At 46.5% G+C, this 19,492-nt stretch overlaps 1 long non-coding RNA gene across 1 annotated transcript; it reads right to left on the bottom strand.

Annotated features, from left to right (window-relative positions):
* Window positions 1-7,134: 7,134 nt before the first annotated feature.
* Window positions 7,135-15,483, bottom strand: LOC133259139 (uncharacterized). Its single transcript, XR_009740278.1, has 3 exons — window positions 12,455-15,483; window positions 9,532-9,723; window positions 7,135-7,456 (listed from the first exon to the last, which is right to left on the bottom strand). It is a non-coding gene; the product is annotated as an uncharacterized LOC133259139 (long non-coding RNA).
* Between the last annotated feature and the right edge of the window lie 4,009 nt (window positions 15,484-19,492).

Raw genomic sequence — 19,492 nt, 5'->3', positions numbered from 1 at the left:
GGAAGGAAGCAAAATGATCCGTTTATAAAATGTAAATTAATCAGAGCAGACAAATTTAAATTACATAGAAATATTTGGTCCCTGGAAATTACATCTCAGGCTGAGGGCCCAGGGATGACTAATAGGAAAAAATACAAAAGATGTATAGTATAAACCTTGATTCGTTGAGGGTGAGCAGGAAAGATCTTGAAAAATGCTAAGCTAGCCAATACGTGAATGGAGGCATTGATCTTCAGTAGCACACACTGTTTTCGATTTTTCAGTTCAAAAGTTAAAATTTACATCCAAAGTTTTGTTTCACTACCTCACACGTTGGCCAAATATCTCAGGGAGTCTTTTTCACCTAAGATCTCTCACAATTGACCCTATTATGAAGGACAATTTCCACTAAGAATACTCCTTTTTTAGGTTTTCCTTCTTTATAAATTCTTCAAAAGTAGACACACCATTTGAAACTGCTTTGCTTGCTATCTGTAACATAAAAGCAAGTCTAAGCGTGACAGAGGTCGCTTGGAAAGCATCTCCCAGCTTGTAGCTGTGAGCTCTCAGAAGGGGAGCAAGTTGCTCACACAAAACTGAAACCTTATGGTACAAATGGCATGGCTGTCAAATCAGGGCTGTTCAGTCATGTACCAAATAATTCAACAGAAGGACTGGGCCCGTGGGCCACCCAGAACTAAGTGCAAAAGCTGAAACAGAAAGTACACGGGGATGTAGCCCTGTACCCACATTCAACATAAATTTCACAAGTGGGTGGGACTTCAATGTGGTCCAGTTGTTAAGAATCCACCTTGCAATGCAGGAGACATGGGTTTGATCCCTGGCAGTCAGTTCAGTTCAGTCACTCAGTCATGTCCGACTTTTTGCCACCCCATGGGCTGCAGCACACCAGGCTTCCCGGTCCATCGCCAACTTCTGGAGCTTACTCAAACTCGTTTCCACTGAGTCGGGAATGCCATCCAACCATCTCATTCTCTGTTGTCCCCTTCTCCTCCTGCCTTCAATCTTTCCCAGCATCAGGGTCTTTTCCAAGGAGTCAGTTCTTTGAAGCATCAGGTGGCCAAAGTATTGGAGCTTCCGCATCAGTCCTTCCAATGAATATTCAGGACTGATTTCCTTTAGGATTGACTGGTTTGATCTCCTTGCAGTCCAAGGGACTCTCAAGAATCTTCTCCAACACCACAGTTCAAAAGCATCAATTCTTCAGCGCTCAGCTTACCTTATGATACTTTGCGGACAAAGGTCCATCTAGTCAAAGCTGTGGTTTTTCCAGTAGTCATGTATGAATGGAGAGTTGGATCCCTGGTTGGGTGGTCGGGGTGGGAGGAATTAAGATCTCATATGCCTCGGAGCATGTGTGCCACAAGTCTGTACACTGCAATGAAAGATCCTGCATGCCACAACTAAGATCCGATGCTGTCAAATAGATAAATTTTTCAAAAGTGAGTCACCATGGGCTGGGGTGAGGACAGCTCCATGTACTGAAAAGAACTTTCCCCCAGCCCCCGACAACTGGGAATACTTTCTTTGGATTAAGGCAGCTTGTCTCCTGAAAGTTCTTAATAAAAGGAAAAGAAAGTACTTGGGTGATGGATGCATGAAGCCATCATCACCCAATATCACCTTCACACAGGGTCATTCATTCAATAAGCGGTGTCTGAAATTCCATTTTTAGAAAGTCCACACTGGGCACTGAGAGGATGGATGGGATGGCTCTAGGATCACAGAACTTAAATGAGAGAACCTACATCCATGTACTTTGGAACCTTGGAGCTTCTTCCGGATGTTGTTCGTTCTGATGGGATTAAGAGCCTGACTCTGGAGTGCGACCACCTGGTTGAATTCAGGCTCCATCAAGACCAGCTGCTGTCCTTGGGAAAGTGAAATAGGCCTGATAAGAGTGGTTGCTTGAAGGGCGGCTGCAGCAATAAACCTGATACTTGGGAAACACCACAACAGCCTGTGTATCCAGCATGTGCCCTGTTTTTGTGGTTGTTTGTCCTGTTGGCATTACTTTTACTACTAGAGTGCCTCTGACATAGTCTAAGAGACCCATACATTGCTGGCTCATGTTCTTTAACAGATGATCTAAAATAACAATGACTACATAAAACAAATAGAACAAAGGTACAGACGTCCAAAGCTGAGTGGTGAAGGTTAGTGTTGGGGACAGTTGTGTGACCACATTCAAGTTCCTTAAACTTTCTAAGGTTTAGTTTGCAAACCCATGAGATGGGGAAATTAATATTTATGTTGTTGTAGTGATTAAATGAGGCAATTTATGCAAAATGTTTGGCAAGTGCGATGACAGTGCATTTCTTCAAGTGTGGCATCATTTTGAATTAAAAGACAACCATGCTGGCTGACCTGGGATACCCACTGGCTGGTGCTAGGAAGCACTGCCTAATGGGCTAGACACATTCCACATCCCTTTGGAACTGACACCTGCTCTTTAGGTTCTCAAACGTTTCTGCTTGACCCTGCTTTCTGAGTAAGATCTTCACTCAGCCAACAAACAAGTACTGAGTGCCTCTTTTTTTTTTTTCTTTTGAACTTTCAGTTTTGTTTTGGAGTATAGCCAATTAACAATGTTGTGATAGAGTCAGGTGAACAGCAAAGGGACTCAGCCATACATATACATGTATCCATTCTACCCCAAACTTCCCTCCCCTCCAGGCTGTCACATAACATTGAGCAGAGTTCCCTGTGCTATTCAGTAGGACCTTGTTGGTTATTCATTTAAATTAAATAGCAGTGTGTTCATAGGAGAAGGCAATGGTACCCCACTCCAGTACTCTTGTCTGGAAAATCCCACGGACAGAGGAGCCTGGTGGGCTACCATGGGGTCGCTAAGAGTGGGACACGACTGAGTGACTTCACTTTCACTTTTCACTTTCATGCATTGGAGAGGGAAATGGCAACCCACTCCATTGTTCTTGCCTGGAGGATCCCAGGGATGGGGGAGCCCGGTGGGATGCCATCTATGGGGTCGCACAGAGTCGGACACGACTGAAGCGACTTAACAATAGCAGCAGCAGTGTGTTCATGTCCATCCCAAACTCCCTAACTATCCCTTTACCCCATCCTTCCTCCTGGCAACTATAAGTTCATTCTCTAAGTCTGTGAGTCTCTTTCTGTTTTGTAAGGAAGTTCATTTGTATCATTTCTTTTTAGATTCCATATATAAGATTTGTTATACGATATTTCATATATTTAACTTATATGCAGAGTACATCATGAGAAACGCTGGGCTGGATGAAGCACAAGCTGGAATCAAGATTGCCGGGAGAAATATTAATAACCTCAGATATGCAGAAGACACCACCCTTATGGCAGAAAGTGAAGAGGAACTAAAGAGCCTCTTGATGAAAGTGAAAGAGAAGAGTGAAAAAGTTGACTTAAAGTTCAACATTCAGAAAACTAAGATAATGGCATCTGGTCCCATCACTTCATGGGAAATAGATGGGGAAACAGTGGAAATAGTGTCAGACTTTATTTTGGGGGCTCCAAAATGACTGTAGATGGTGACTGCAGCCATGAAATTAAAAGACGCTTACTCCTTGGAAGGAAACTTATGACCAACTAGATGGCATATTAAAAGAGGCATTACTTTGCCGACAAAGGTCCATCTAGTCAAGGCTATGGTTTTTCCTGTGGTCATGTATGGATTTGAGAGTTGGACTGTGAAGAAAGCTGAGCGCTGAAGAATTGATGCTTTTGAACTGTGGTGTTGGAGAAGACTCTTGAGAGTCCCTTGGACTGCAAGGAGATCCAACCAGTCCATTCTAAAAGACATCAGTCCTGGGTGTTCTTTGGAAGGAATGATGCTAAAGCTGAAACTCCAGTACTTTGGCCACCTCATGCGAAGAGTTGACTCATTGGAAAAGACCCTGATGCTGGGAGGAATTGGGGGCAGGAAGAGAAGGGGACGACAGAGGATGAGATGGCTGGATGGCATCACCGACTCGATGGACGTGAGTTTGAGTGAACTCCGGGAATTGGTGATGGACAGGGAGGCCTGGAGTGCTGCAATTCGTGGGGTTGCAAAGAGTTGGACACGACTGAGCGACTGAACTGACTGACTGACTGACTGATACGATATTTCTCCTTCTCTGTCTGACTTACTTTACTACTGAGTGCCTCCTGTATGCTCAGTGCTGGAGATACAAAGATGACCGGGACATAGTCCCTACCCTGATCATGAAATCACCTTGAACTTGCTAATGTGAGGTTTCTATGGTGCTTCCAGGTGGAGCTGGATATTCAGATCTAAGCTTTGAAGTGACGTTCAGACTGTAGATTGTAACTGGGCAGACATCCCAGGTTGTAGCCGATTGTAAGCGGGCAACACACGGCCCAGGACTGGGTGTAAAGTGAGAAGCGCTATGAGCAGCAGACGGGCTCTGGGATGTGGGTGTCCAGCAAGAGCAGAGGGTCTCAGAGTCAGGAGGGCAACTCAGGGGACCGTGGTCAGAAGCAGGGCAGGGGAGTGTCCAGAAACATGAAAGGACAAAGCAAGAAAGCCACCAAGAAGATGGAAAAATGGCCCTTGGATTTGCAATAGGAAGAAGCCCCTTGACAGTTGCTCTGGGATGATCGGGGTGACAGTAAGAGAGATGGCCCAACGCAGGGGTCCTTTAAGGTGCATGTGTGAGAAGAGAAGAGATGTGCGGTGGGCGGTCCTAGGAGGGCACTGAGGGTCCCTGGGGAAGAAGGGCTGGAGGTTTTATTTCTGGTGATTTTTATTTTGGGTTTGGTTTTTTGTTTGTTTGTTTCCATGGGGAGAAAATGATCTGATGGTGTTTATAGGTGGAGGGAAACAGCCAGTAGGGAGAGAGAGGCTAGCTGTAAGCCCAGGAGGAAAAACTGACTTCCTCATGCCCTCCATCCCAGACAAGCCATGTGCTCTGGGCCCCTTCCTGCCTTCGCTCATTCTCACACTTCTCACCTATACAGCCTACTGAGTAAAAGGGAGAACTATACAGAAGTTTTCTCCATTCCCCAGCTTGAGCCTCTCAGATCTCCAGACTGCAAGGGAAGGAATTATACAGATTAAGTGTGTTTATGTAATTTTCTTTGAAATAGTAACCAGCCTTGCAATCGGACATCAGCAGATGAATGCATCTGATAAAGTGCAGCCGGTTCAAAGCAGTCACTCACTAGTGTGGCTGATATGTAAGTGAAGACTGTCTTCCTTCTGCACCTGAAGTAGTGGCAGGGATCACCATCTACCCATTATTCCCCAGTTGAGTCTTCATATTTCCATGCCTGAACACTGGGTAGTGTGATTCTAGTATAGCCCTGTTCCAAACATGAGGTTAATACTTAGATTTATAAATCATCTACCTAATTATAACAGAGAATTTGTATGCATGTGAAGATATTCAGGCATAGAGTAAACAGTCTCTCTATGTGTGTGTGTGTGTGTGTGTGTATGTGTGTTTATAGGTAGGTAGGTTTAGTTGCTAAGTCATGTCTGAGTCTTGCAACCCCATGGACTGTAGCCTGCCAGGCTCCTCTGTCCGTGGGAGTCTCCAGGAAGGAATACTGGAGTGGGCTGACATTTCCTTCTCCAGGAGATTTTCCCGACCCAATGATTAAATTCAGGTCTCCTGCATTGCAGGTAGACTTTTTACCAACTGAGCCACCAGGGAAGCCCTATATACAAGATTCTACAATCTTGATTATTGTAGAAAATATATTTGGATGACTTTCATTAAGGCCAGACCATGTTTAATAGGCCCATTTTAATACAAGAAGTATTGACTACATCCTTACAATTTACTCAACAGAAACCCACAGTTTTCTAGTTTGTGAATATCATAAACCTCAGGCCATGAAGCCCTTGGCAGGAGTGGGTTCGGCCCCTGCCATGGAGGGAAGTGGGATCTTTGTTGTCTCGATGCAGAGACATCTTAATGTCTTTATCTATATTTTCAGGAGCCTCAGGCCCCTGCACCTAGATTAGCTGATAGCAGGTCCCAGGGCCACTTAATAAACAGCTTTGAATTGAGTGGCATAAACAAGCAGAGAACAAACCCTACTACCTCCCAAGACCTAAGAAAGCACCAGTATACTGGTCCCTTCTGGCTCCTTCAGGGCCTGACAACATGCAGGGGTCAGTCTGGCACAGGAAGCCAGGCCTCCAAACAGAGGAGTCTCTCAAAAAAGACACGATTTGGTGACCATGTGTCTCCATTTCCAACAATCTTAACATACGTGCGTTTGGGGACAGCATTAGTCATGACAATGGCCAAGTTCAGAGGTCACTCAGAACCCCTGATGTCCTGTTTGCCCCTCTCCCCTTCCCGTGAGGCTGCCTTCAGATGGGAAAGATGAAAAGCTGAAATCAAACTGGTCACTTTGTTTCCACAGTTAGTTCTCAGGTTGAGAGACTCACTGGCAGGAGAGTCAGGGGCATTTGTCCAGGAGAAGATGCTGCCGTATGTCTGTCTCCCCCACCCCCCTGCTCCTCTGAGGGCCTCTGTCTGTCTGACACCAGCATGCGCTGGCAATGATGTGCCCCGCACCTTCCATGTGTTCAAACACTCAGCAGTTTTAATTAACTGACTGCTGTTCCAAGAACCGACATCAAATAGTCTTGTGATCTTTCCTGGTGAAGCAGGAACCACTAGGTAAGGAGACAGGAAGCAGCCCCGCCCCCACCCCTGCTGGTTCCACTGAGCTGGGGCCAGAAACACCCCATAAACCCTCGGCTGTCATTTAATAGAAATAATGTCATTGGGGAGTTGCCACGGCCCAGTGGCCTCCCGCTGAGCCCAGACTCCGGGGGAGGAGGGGGTGATGCACGCCAGTTCTCACTGATCAACCGGTAAACCCTGGCCCCCATCCTACAGATAAAGCACAACAAAGGGGAGCTGCTGACCGCTGTAATAAAAAGGCGGTTCCAACCAGGTTTCTTTTTAACTCAGTGGAATGAATATTGTGAAAGAGTTGGGGAGCAGAGAAGTCAAATCAGGAGCTGAAACAAAATGACTTAATTGCTTTGCCACATCCACGCATTTTTAAAATGAGAGGTGCAGCGGGCAAGATTGCATCACCGAGATTTTAAAGCCTTGGTTACTGCAAGCAAACACAGCCGCAAACCTGATGGAAAGCCTGGCCAAGTTGAAATGGATGCGAGGTTGGCTTTATTACAGACGGGTAAAGAGGTACAATTCGTGGGGCAGACAGCTTTCGCATTCCTCTGGCCTGATGTCGTTTTTTAGACAGACGTGGGGTTGGACGTTCTGAGCCAAAGGATACGGATGCAGATCGCCCAGGCATGTGTTTCTGTTTTTCAGCTCTTCTGGAGGTCTCATTACCTAGTGACCCACTCTCTGGTTTTTTGTAGCTGAGCCTCGTCTGAATATTCATTGGAAGGACTGATGTTGAAGCTGAAGCTCCAATACTTTGGCAACCTGATGCGAAGAAAAGACCCTGATGCTGGGAAAGACTGAGGGCAGGAGCAGAAGGGGGAGACAGAGAATGAGATGGTTAGATAGCATCACCGACTCAATGGACATGAGTTTAAGCAAACTCCGGGAAACAGTGAAGGACAGGGAAGCCTGGTGTGCTGCGGTCCATGGGGTCGCAAAGAGTAGGACATGACTTGGCAACTGAACAACAACTCATCTTCCTGATTTAATTAACAAGCCTATGCTAGTCTCCCTCTGCCATGACTTTTCACCTCCAACATACAAAATGCAGAGCTGAAAGTGATTTGTGGGGACTAGTGGACTCTGGCCCTTCCAGAGAGTGAAGCCCTGCCTGTTCCATCTGTGGTGCAGGAACTTAGGCAGGTCAGTTTCTATGAGTTTCAGGTTCATTATCTCTGAAATCGAGTGAATGATATTAATACTCAGTGTACTCGTTATCTATTGATGCCTGAGCGAATTACCAAAACTTAGCCGCTTAGAACCCCAGACATGGATAATATCCCACATTTTCTGAAGGTCAGGCATCAAGAGCAGTTCAGCAGGGATGTACGGGTTCAGGACTTCCCACAGGGCAGGTGTGGGCTGGAGCCGCTTCTTCTGAAGGCTCGACTTGGGCCGGTGCTCTGCCTCCCCACACACGGGTCCCTCCTGGGGCCATGCACCCCCAAGCCTCAGTTCCTTCGCTGTGGGCCTCTCCTGAGCCATCTAGGTGTTTTCATGACATGGCAACTGGCATCCCCCAGGGTAGGTGATCTGAGGGACAGCACAAAGAAGCCACCATGTCTCTATGCTGAAACCTCGGAAATGACCTCGGAAATCACTTCTGCTGTGACCTCTTGGCCACACAGACCCACCTGGAGAAGATAAGAGATGGGGAGGCTACAAACGCTTGAAGCCCAGGGGGCAGGGGTCATGGGGGTGTGGTAGAGGCCACCAGCCCTGCCCCCAGAATGGGGCCTTGGAAGCGAGTGTTGACCCTCAACCAACAGCAGAGACAGGGAACTGATAGAGAAACATATACAGAAAGGGGCAAGTGAGAGGCAACACTCATTCAGCCAAAGGCAATGGCACCCCACTCCAGTACTCTTGCCTGGAAAATCCCATGGACGGAGGAGCCTGGTGGGCTGCAGTCCATGGGGTCGCTAAGAGTCGGACACAACTGAGCGACTTCACTTTCACTTTTCACTTTCAGGCATTGGAGGAGGAAATGGCAACCCAGTCCAGGGTTCTTGCCTGGAGAATCCCAGGGATGGCGGGGCCTGGTGGGCTGCCGTCTATGGGGTTGCACAGAGTCGGACACGACTGAAGCGACTTAGCAGCAGCAGCAGCAGCATGTGCCTGACACTGTTCGGGGAACTTGGATCATATTAATACACAAAACCAAGACCACTGTGCTCATGCAGCTGACATTCCAGGGAGGGACACGGGCCACTAAAACAGACATAGTAAGTCAGTAGTTACGCAGCCTGTCACAAACAAGGGAGGACACACAGTAGTAGAGCACGTATGGGAGATGCAGGTAGACATACTAAAAACATGGAGCTGGGATCGGCCTCCCTGAAACAGGAAGTGGAGAAGGGGTTTGATGAGGGACCGAAGCCAAGCTAATCTTCAGGGAAAGCGACCCAGGTGGAGCAAGTGGCAGGTGCAGGCTTCACAGGGAGATTACCTCTCACCTGTGATGGGAAGACGACTTGGGCGTGAAAGTCAAAGAGAAAAGTCCCGGGGTGGGACAAGATCATGTGGGGTGGTGGTTTAGCGGGGGCCTCCCAGACTCCCATTCCATGAGGGTGAAACTGTGCAACTGTAGAGCACAAGGAACTCAATCTTTTATAATAACCTACAAGGGAATTTTCAGTTATATAAAAGAATATGTATACACCCATTGTGCGTGCATGGGTATATATATTCTTTTATATATCTGTATTACTGCCAGAATGTGAGACCCAGGTCTGTGCTGAGGCTGTGATTCTGAAGGCTGCTCCTGACCAATGACGAAGCAGAGAAGGGCTCCGAGGCACACACTGGTCTGGGAAACACGAACCCCTCTGCAGGACAGGAGCGGGGAGGGGGTTGCCAGAGATATGCGTACCTTCAGAGCCAGTGTCCTCCTGGCATCTGTCCATCTCCCTCTCCTCTTCACCTGGGGGTGACTCACTTGGCAGCTTCATGGCTTTCCCTGCGTCCTCTTCCCTTTCCCGATGTTTCCTCATGGGCAGATTCCCTCACAAAATCTTCCCTCATTTAATGCCACCTTGGTGTCAGCATCTCAGGAGACAAACCCCTGGGAGAAATAAAAGTGGAAATGAGGCCGAGCGGAAGCCCCGCGGTGATCCAGGCAGCCTGAGGCTGGTGGGGGCTGGGGTGAAACATGGCGGGACTCTGCGGGTCCCAGCACAAATCCTCTCCATGTCTCCCCCACCCCTGCACCACCACTTCTTGCTTGGAGGAAATAAGAGTTCATTCAGACCCCTTGATCTTCCCTGAGTTCCAAAGGGAAGGTTCACACAGTTGCTAATCAGGGAAGGGAGGGGATACAGAGACAAGGGAGGAGCTGACAAGAAACAAAGTGCATCAAAAAGTCTGCCCAAAAAAGTCTACAAATAATAAATGCTGGAGAGGGTGCGGAGAAAGGGGAACCTCCTACACTGCTGATAAGAATGCAAATGGGTGCAGACACTGCAGAGAACAGCATGGATGTTCTTTAAAAAAACTAAAAATAGAGTTACCGTAAGATCTAGCAATCTCACTCCTGGGATCTAGCCGGAGAAAACTATAATTGGAAAAGATACATGCACCCTTATGTTCATAGCAGCACTATTTACAATAGCCAAGACATGAAAGCAACCTTCACGTCCATCAGCAGATAAAGAAGATGCGGTGCATATGTACAATGGAATGCTACTAAGCTATTAAAAAGAAGGAAATATTGCCATTTGCAGCAACATGGATGGACCTGGAGATTATCATACTAAGTGAATAAATCAGACAGAAAAAGACAAATAATCATATGATACCACTCACATGTGGAGTCTGAAAAAAAGTTACACAAATGAACTCATTTACAAAGCACAAAGGGACCCACAGACATAGAAAACAAATTTATGGCTACCAAAGGGAGAGTAGGGGAGGGATACATTAGGAGGATCAGATTAACATACAAACCTTACTATGTATCAAATAGATAACCAACAAGGACCTACTATAGACCACAGGGAACTCTACTCAATATTTTATAATAACCTGTAAGGAAAAGAATCTGAATATATGCTATGGTGTGCTTAGTCCCCCAGTCACGTCCGACTCTTTGCCACCCTAAGGACTGTAGCCCACCAGGCTCCTCTGTCCATGGGGATTCTCTAAGCAAGAATAATGGAGTGGGTTGCCATGCCCTCATCCAGGGGACCTTCCCAACCCAGGGATCAAACCCAGGTCTCCCGAATTGCAGGCAGATTCTTTACCATCTGAGCCACCAGGGAAGCCCATTTATGTGTGTGTGTGTGTATAATTTTATGTAACTGAAACTAACATGACATTGTAAATCAACTATACTTCAATTAAAAAAAAAAGCAAATACAAACCTTAAAAAAAAATGGTGCAGTCATGGGACAGGGTTCTGTCTCCTCCTCAAGAAATACACATAGCAATATCTTTGGGTTCTTCTGTAGGAACTAAGGCCCCCACCCAGGTGGAGGATGGTGAATGCATGCTAAGTACGAGATTCCTGGAGCATCACCCTCTTACCTTACCACCAACCAATCAGAAGAAAGTCTACAGACAGTGGAAGATAAGGGAGACTCTGATTCCCTCCCCCAAACAATTCTCCCTTTAAAAACTTTCATGTTGGAGCAGAATCTTTGAAGTTGGGTTTCTGACAGGAGTTCACCTTCTCCCAGGTTTCTGGCCTCCTGAATGAAGCAGGCTTTCCTTTCCAACTCACAATCATTTCTCAAGAGCGGGAAGTAGCCAAACCTGAGTCTGGTAACAGCAGGCAGCCAGGAGGTAAGGAGTGATCTGATTCAGAGCATAGGTTGAAGGCAGAGCCTTTGGAATTCCTGGAGCATTGGAGGTGAGATGTGAGAAGAGGAGTCAAAGATTTTGCCTAAGAAGCTGGACTCGTACAGCTGCCGATGCCTGGGATGGGGGAAGGTTGTAGGTGGGGCAGATATGGAGGGAATTTGTACACATCCAGGTTGCTGTCTCCTGAGCATTCATGTGAAGGTATCCAGTAGGGAGTTGGATACACGTATGTGTGCTTTGGGAGAGAGGTCTGGGCTGGGCTAGACATTTGGGAGTTACTATATGGATGCTGTTTACAGACAGGGGGCAGGTGAAACCTCAAGGGAGCAAGTGGGGACAAAGAGGGAAGAGGCCAGGGATTCCAAGACAGACTGTCGGTAGCAGAGGGAGACCCAGCATGGAAGAGGCAGGACCAATGGGAAAGCGAAAACAAGAGAGGGAAGCCAAGTGAAGACTGTGAGTGGGGGTGACAGGCCCCTGAGGTCAAGCAAGCTGAAGGCTGAGAGCCGCCACTAATTTAGCAACATGGAGGTCAGAGGTCATTAGTGACAGTTAAGGAAAAAGATGGTCCTTGTCTTCCCTCTGGGGCTTCCCTGGTGACTCAGTTAAGAATCTGCCTGCAATGCGGGAGGCCTGGGTTTGATTCCTGGGTCGGGAAGATCCCCTGGAGAAGGAAATGGCAACCTGCTCCAGTATTCTTGCCTGGAAAATTCCATGGCCAGAGGAGCCTGGTGGGCTATGGTCCATAGGGTTGCAAAGAGTCGGACACGAAGAGCCCACCACCCCTCCTACATGGGGGTGCTCCCTCTCCGCCCCAGGACCCTAGACAGGTCCATACACCTGCCTTCCCAAGCAGCACTGAATGACCTGAACTCCCCTGCAGGGAGAGTCTTCCACTAGGACAAGTCACCAAGTCACCCCCTGCAGGGGGAAGGGGGGGAGTGGGGGAATGGGAGGGGGGACAAAGTGCCCCGAGTGGCAGCCGCCCTGCACACCTGAACAGATGGCTTCCGGACATGGCATGTCTCAGTCAAAGGAGAATGTTTGCATGGATGGACTTTCACCTGGGAGAACTCGTCTGTAGTCCTGGAAGCAGCACAGGCTGGACCAGAAGTGACACAGGCTGGACCGGATGTGACACAGGCTGGACCGGATGTGACGGGAGCTGATGGGAGAAGGGCCCAGCTCTTCCAGTTACCAGCCCTGTTGCTCTGCTCTCTCACCTCACCTTTCTGGGCCTGGGCTGCTTCCTCTGTGAAATGAGGGGTTTGGGCTGAGAGATTCTCCTGAGTCCTGAAGTGCAGCCAGCCATGTGAGCTCCTCATGGAGTTCTGATAGATTTCATTTTATCATAAGAAATTGTTTTAAAATTCAAGCGAAAAAAAAAAAAAAGGAAAAGTAGATCTTATCTCCATAGTCTTATTAGACTGGTTGAAATCTCTGCGTTTTATTTGAGTTTTGGGGGGGGGGAGGAAGAGAGCAGCTGCTGACCCCCATTCATCCACCCCCAGAGTCTCCATCTCAAGTCTTGTTGCCTGTTCAGTTAGACACAGGCAGTAGATAAAAAGATTTAAGAAGACTGCATGGGAGAAGACTGTAAGTTGAGAACATTCTACTCATTATTTTTTTCCCCAGGACTTGGGGAAAAGTTCAACCATCAAGAATTACAGTTCTGGAGCAATTCTAGCCACAGTAAGCTAGTTTTCTAGGCTAGAATCACTGGTTTATTGTTTAGTTACTAAGTTGTGTCCAGCTCTGCGACCCCATGGACTGTGTGTAGCCTGCCAGGCTCCTCTGTCCATGGGATTTTCCAAGCAAGAATACTGAAGAGGATAGCCATTTCCTTCTTCAGGGGCTCCTCCCAACCCAGGGATGGAACCCATGTCTTCTGCCTTGGAAGGCAGGTTCTTTACCACTGAGTCATCTGGGAAGACCAGAATCACTGCTAGACAATCACTAATGCCCCCTCCAACTTTAAGTGTTTGAGATTATGCAAAGGGACCCCTTCTCCCATTCAGCAGAGGGCCGTGGGGGCAGGCGGCCAGAGACGAAGCCGCCTGCAATACTGCAGTCTGGGCTCCTGAGGCCAGGCTGTGTCCCCAGAAGCTGATTGTCTTTATATTATTTTAGTTAATGAATTAAATAAGGTTCCAGGACTGGAGACAAATGGGACCTCCTGTTATGTTAAAGTGAGGAAGCCAGAGAAGAGCACAGAAAGACCATTTAAACTTTCAACACCAGAATCAAAATATGTGTAGAGACACAAACATAATATGTGTAAGCATCCCTTAGAAAGTAAAGCAGAGAAAGAAGAATCAATTATTTTTGCTCTCCCTGCAACCCCTTCCTCCTCTCCAGCTTCTCTGCTGAGGTGTTATTACCCTGATTGGCCTGTAGATGGCAGCCTAGGAAAGCAAAGATAAAATGATCGGATTTAATAAGTTGAGCCCATTAAAAACTCAAAAGGACCAGATTCAAGATTCCAAAGCAAACATCACTTTTAAACTCATTATTGACAGAGGGGTTTCTGTCGAAAATAAGACCTGTGGCAGGCGATTTTTATTTTGGCTGGCTAAAAATTAGGTTTTTCACTAACACTTGCAGGTTATTATATTAGTTACTGCCACATCTGCAAAGTCGTCTCCATCACTGTTTCATTTTCACTCTCTGTATCAGAATCAGTCACTAAGGTTTTTGTCTTTTTGTTGGTCTAATATTCACATTGTCTGAATCAGAACTATATTCTGAAGAGCTATCATTTTTCGAGACACTAGTATATAGGTCGCTCAGACAATTAGAGAAAGTATCTGCTTAAAATTCACCAAAAAATTCTTCTTCACTCAAAATTTTGTGGTGTATCATTTTTGAAATTTTTATGGCAATAAGCTTGTGTTTATAATATACATAAAGTTAGAACAAAAACCCAACAGAGCAAAATGTGAATGGTAACAACAATCGTAAGTTATACAGTGAACCTTTGATCAATTTTAATCTCTAACACCTTCAGACAGTGATGTTAACTGTATCACTCTCTGAAAATGTATCGATACATCTCTAGTCAATAATGTGTTAAAATACAGCATCATAAGAGCATACATGTAAAATATGAAGAAAAAAACTAAGAAGGAATTCTTGCATATAACCAACCACTTAACAAAAATCCGATTCAAATTCTGCCTAGAATTCTGAAACCACACCAGATCTACAGCTTACCTGGGGTACATTTTTGCTAGTTCACAGTCACAGCACCAGTATGGATGCCTTGTTTTAAGCAATACATGCCAATGCAATAGGTGATTTCTTAAGTCTCTTAAGTTCTAAAATTCCCTGAATATACAGACTCCAGAAAAGCGGGGCAAATTCAGTTTTGTAATCTGAACGGTGTTTGCTGATAGGTTTCAATGCAGTGTTCATTTTGACTGTTCTGTACTTGCCTAGCAGCTCCTAACCTTTGGACCTACTATTTGTAAGTCAATGATACTTCCTGGAGCTGCACACTTGTGGGAGAGCCTTGTGTGGGTGTCTCCTCCCCTGGGCTGGCTGCTCTGGGCACTGTCAGTGCCGTAAGGGTCTGGGGCCTGACACAGAGCAGGTATTAGAGGTGCTGGGTGAATTGCTCTGACTGCAGCGGAGCCACCATGGGAATCACAGGTCCTTAAATGAGGCCACATCTCTGCTGCGATGGGTGTGGATTGCTGGACCCAGGGTTTCTGCGCCAGTGCAGGCCTGTAGTGTAGTAGCTTAGGCTGGGACCACCTGGGTCCACTTCCCCAGAGAGACCTGAGTACTGAACAAGGCACCGAGGCCAGAAGCCTCTTGGAACCAATATCCCAAAGGAAGAAGCAGTCCTCACATCCAAGGTCAGCCACACCTGAGGACAGCCAGCTCCTCAGCCGCAGTGATGGACCTGGTAAAACCAGGGCCAAGGATCCAAAGGACAAACTTCCGGTTTCAGGGATGAATGTCCTCCTGCTGGTTTGCCCACTTAAAACCTTACTAAGTGAAGAGGAACTAAAAGGCCTCTTGATGAAAGTGAAAGAGGAGAGTGAAAAAGTTGGCTTAAAGCTCAACATTCAGACAACTAAGATCATGGCATCTGGTCCCATCACTTCATGGGAAATAGATAGGGAAACAGTGGAAACAGTGTCAAACTTTATTTTTGGGGGGCTCCAAAATGACTGCAGATGGTGATTGTAGCCATGAAATTAAAAGATGCTTACTCCTTGGAAGGAAATTTATGACCAACCTAGATAGCATATTCAAAAGCAGAGACTTTGAATTACTTTGAATTACTTTGCCAACAAAGGTCCGTCTAGTCAAGGCTGTGGTTTTTCCAGTAGTCATGTGTGGATGTGAGAGTTGGACTGTGAAGAAAGCTGAGCGCTGAAGAATTGATGCTTTTGAACTGTGGTGTTGGAGAAGACTCTTGAGAGTCCCATGGACTGCAAGGAGATCCAACCAGTCCATTCTGAAGGAGATCAGCCCTGGGATTTCTTTGGAAGGAATGATGCTAAAGCTGAAACTCCAGTACTTTGGCCACCTCATGCGAAGAGTTGACTCATTGGAAAAGACTCTGATGCTGGGAGGGATTGGGGAAAGGAGGAGAAGGGGACGACAGAGGATGAGATGGCTGGATGGCATCACCGACTCGATGGACATGAGTCTGAGTGAACTCCGGGAGTTGGTAACGGACAGGGAGGCCTGGCATGCTGCGATTCATGGGGTCGCAAAAAGTCGGACATGACTGAGTGACTCAACTGAACTGAACTGAACTGAATATGCAATTCAGAGAAAAAAAGTGTACTTGACAATCCAAAGTGTTCACTGTTGAAATTTCTTTTTTAAAAAATGAAGGAGCTTTCGTAACAAAAGAATTCATAGAGTTGGGATGAATCCTAATAACTCACCTGGTTAATTCCACATCTCCAGGCAGAGCAGCTCCTAAGCCATGCCCAAAACTGTAAAGGGACAAACCAAACACCCTTTCCTTTTCACTGAGCTTCCAGGGGAGATCTAACCAGATAGGTCCTCTGCCTCTCTGTCTTCACTGTCTGCACCTTTTTGTTCATGTTCAGCTGTGAATTGAAACAGACTTAACTCATATTCAGGCTCCTCTACTCTCTGGCTGTGTGAGTTTAAAAGCAAGTTACCTGCCCTCTCTGAACCTCGCTTTCTCCATTTGTAAAACCACTGTTAGAATACACCCCAATTAAAGGCGTTTCAAGGCTTGAATAAAGAAAAGCTAATGAATATAACGAAAAAGAAACAAAGTTTAAAAGAGAACAAAGTAGAGATTACAATTGGAAAGAGGGGAGGCGGGAGGGGCACAATAGGGGAAGGATTACGAAGGACCAACCACTAAAGTTTAAAACAGATAAGTTACGAGGCTCTATTGTACAACACAGGCAATGTAGTCAATATTTTTTAATAAATGTAAAAGGAATTTCCCTGGCGACTCAGTGGTAAAGAATCTGCCTGCAAATGCAGGAGATGCAGATTCAATCCCTGGGTCAAGAAGAACCCCTGAAGAAAGAAATGGCAATCCACTCCAGTATTCTTGCCTGGAAAATTCCATGGACAGCGGAGCCTGGCGGGCTACAGTCCATGGGGTCACAAAAGAGACATAACTTAGCAACTACACAACAACAATAACAAAAAGAGTATAACCTTGAAATTTTGTGAATTGTTATAGTGTACACCTGTGACTTACATAATATTATTCATCAAATTTATCTCTATTAAAAGATGTATATAAACCACTACACCTATAACTTGGTTCCTAGAGCTGATCAACAAAATATGGCCCCTCTCTCCCCTCCTCCCTGCGGTGGGATGGTGGGGTTGTCATAACAACAGGGGAAGCAGTAATGAAAAATGATGGTCTAGGGTACCAGACACTATTTTGCTCCCTTCAGCCCCTCGACATTAAAATCACCCCATGGCCCTGTATGGTTGTCAAATAACTGAACATTCATGAAGCTGACAAACCCAGCATTGCCCAGCCCGGAACATAATTCCATTTCACACACAAGTGCGAGCATTTTCCACATGGTTACAAATACTCTGGATGTTCTAGTACATGTTGTTGCTAATCAAAGGAAGATAGTTTTCTGTGCTATTTTTTACTTTGCTAAGAGTTGTTGACAATTTTGTAAAATCTCATTAATCACGTTGAGTCTACACTACAGTCAATGAGTCACCCACACTAAGTACCTCTGTCCATCCACGTGGGAGCAGGTGAATTCCTGGTGGCTTTGAGCAGAGGGGCATTGATACCATCCATGGTATCATCCATCTTGTAGACATAAAAATGAGCTTCGAGTGAAGGAGGTTCTATTAACCATTCATTTTGAGATAGAAAAAGAGTTTTTAACAAGTACCCTATTATCAAACAGGGGCTCTGGGTCTGATTAGCCCCTGTCACAACTGGTATTCCCAGCCTTCAGCCCTCAGGGGTCTCCTGGGCTGTGCCCCCTGCCACATGTACTCCCAGGAGCCAGCCCTTCTCTGCAAGGGTCCCAGAGGCTGCAGGGACCCCTCTCAAGGCACCTCTGGCATCAGGCCTGGTTCCCAGCAACAACCAGTTTTTCCTATTTTGTAATTGAAGCCTAGTTGATTTATAATGTTACATAGTTTCAAGTATACAATATAGTGATTTGATATTTTTATAGATTATATACCTCAAATACAGTTATACAATATTGGCTATATTCCCTGTGCTGTACATTACTTGTTTGTTACCTATTTATTTTATACCTAGTAGTTTGTAGGAGGGCATGACAACCCACTCCAGTATTCTTGCCTGGAGAATTCCCACAGACAGAGGAGCCTGTGGGCTACAGTCCATGGGGTCACAAAGAGTCGGACGCGACTGAGTGACTAAGCGAAGCACAGCACAGCAGCTTTACCTCTAAATCCCCCTCCCTGATCAGCCCCTTTCCCCACCTCCCCTGGGAAAACCACTAGTTTGTTCTCTGCATCTGTGAGTCTGTTTCTATTCCGTGGAATCTAAAACAAAACCAATGAATGAAAATAACAAAGCAGCAGCCAGCTTTGAGTGCAGCCCGCAGGGGAGTCCCCTAGCACTCCCCACTAACCTGAACTTACCTTCCCTCCAGCTCGGGCCCCAGGGAACCACCCGCTCCCTCCCCAGCTGAGAAAGACCCCTGGGGCAGCCAGGGCAGATGTTTCCCCCTCCATCCCCTACGCAGAGCTCCATGCCCGGGCTCCAAAGGCTCCATGCCCCACCTGTATCACTGCTCCAGGATATCTGCTTTTTGTAACTCCCTAGACCATCCTTCTACCTTCTAGATCCATCTCTGGCTTCATGGCCCCTGGAATCTAGATAAGAGTCCTTGCTGCCATCACGGCCAGGAAGGCAGGGGCACGCTGGAATTTACTAGAGTTTCAAAAACTAACAAGAGCACCCGGGTCCACCCAGAAGTTTCCATTTCTGACAACCTGGTGAAGAAATCCAGTAGAACTTTTGAATCTTTCCACCCGGCTTCAGAAAGTTCACCAGTGCTAAGAGCAGAGAAAGAATGCAGGATAAATGGAAGAATTCTTGTTCTGTATTGTGTTTCACAAAGACCCATTAAGGCGAGCAGGAATCCATGCTACAAGGTCATGAAGGAGCCCTGGCTGGTAGACAGGGAAACTGAAAGAAAAACAAGCCAAAGTTTTGTGGAAAGTCCACTGGACAGAACAGACCAAGTGGATGTGGGGTGAAGTGTCGTCTGCCGGACCCTGTTCCTTTTCCTCTTGGGTAGTGGTGGGAAACCACAGACTTGCAGAACTGAGCCATGCGTGCTGCAGAGGGGACAGCATCCTGTGAGACTGGCAGGTGGAAGCAGATGACATAGCACGGGGAGGCAGGGGCCCTGGTGGGGAGAGTGAGACAAACATGGGTTTAGCAGGAAAGATGGAATCTCCACAACCTAAGAACGATGAAGCTGTTTTTGCAAAGCAGGTGTACTTCATGAGTTGGGGGACACCAAGGGTTTTTCTGACTCGTACAAATTATACTTGGGTTG

This window comes from Bos javanicus, chromosome 13 (assembly GCF_032452875.1).
Source record: "Bos javanicus breed banteng chromosome 13, ARS-OSU_banteng_1.0, whole genome shotgun sequence".
Lineage (NCBI taxonomy): Eukaryota > Metazoa > Chordata > Mammalia > Artiodactyla > Bovidae > Bos > Bos javanicus.
Note: the sequence above shows the minus strand (reverse complement) of the source record. Positions and strands in the feature narration are given on the sequence as shown.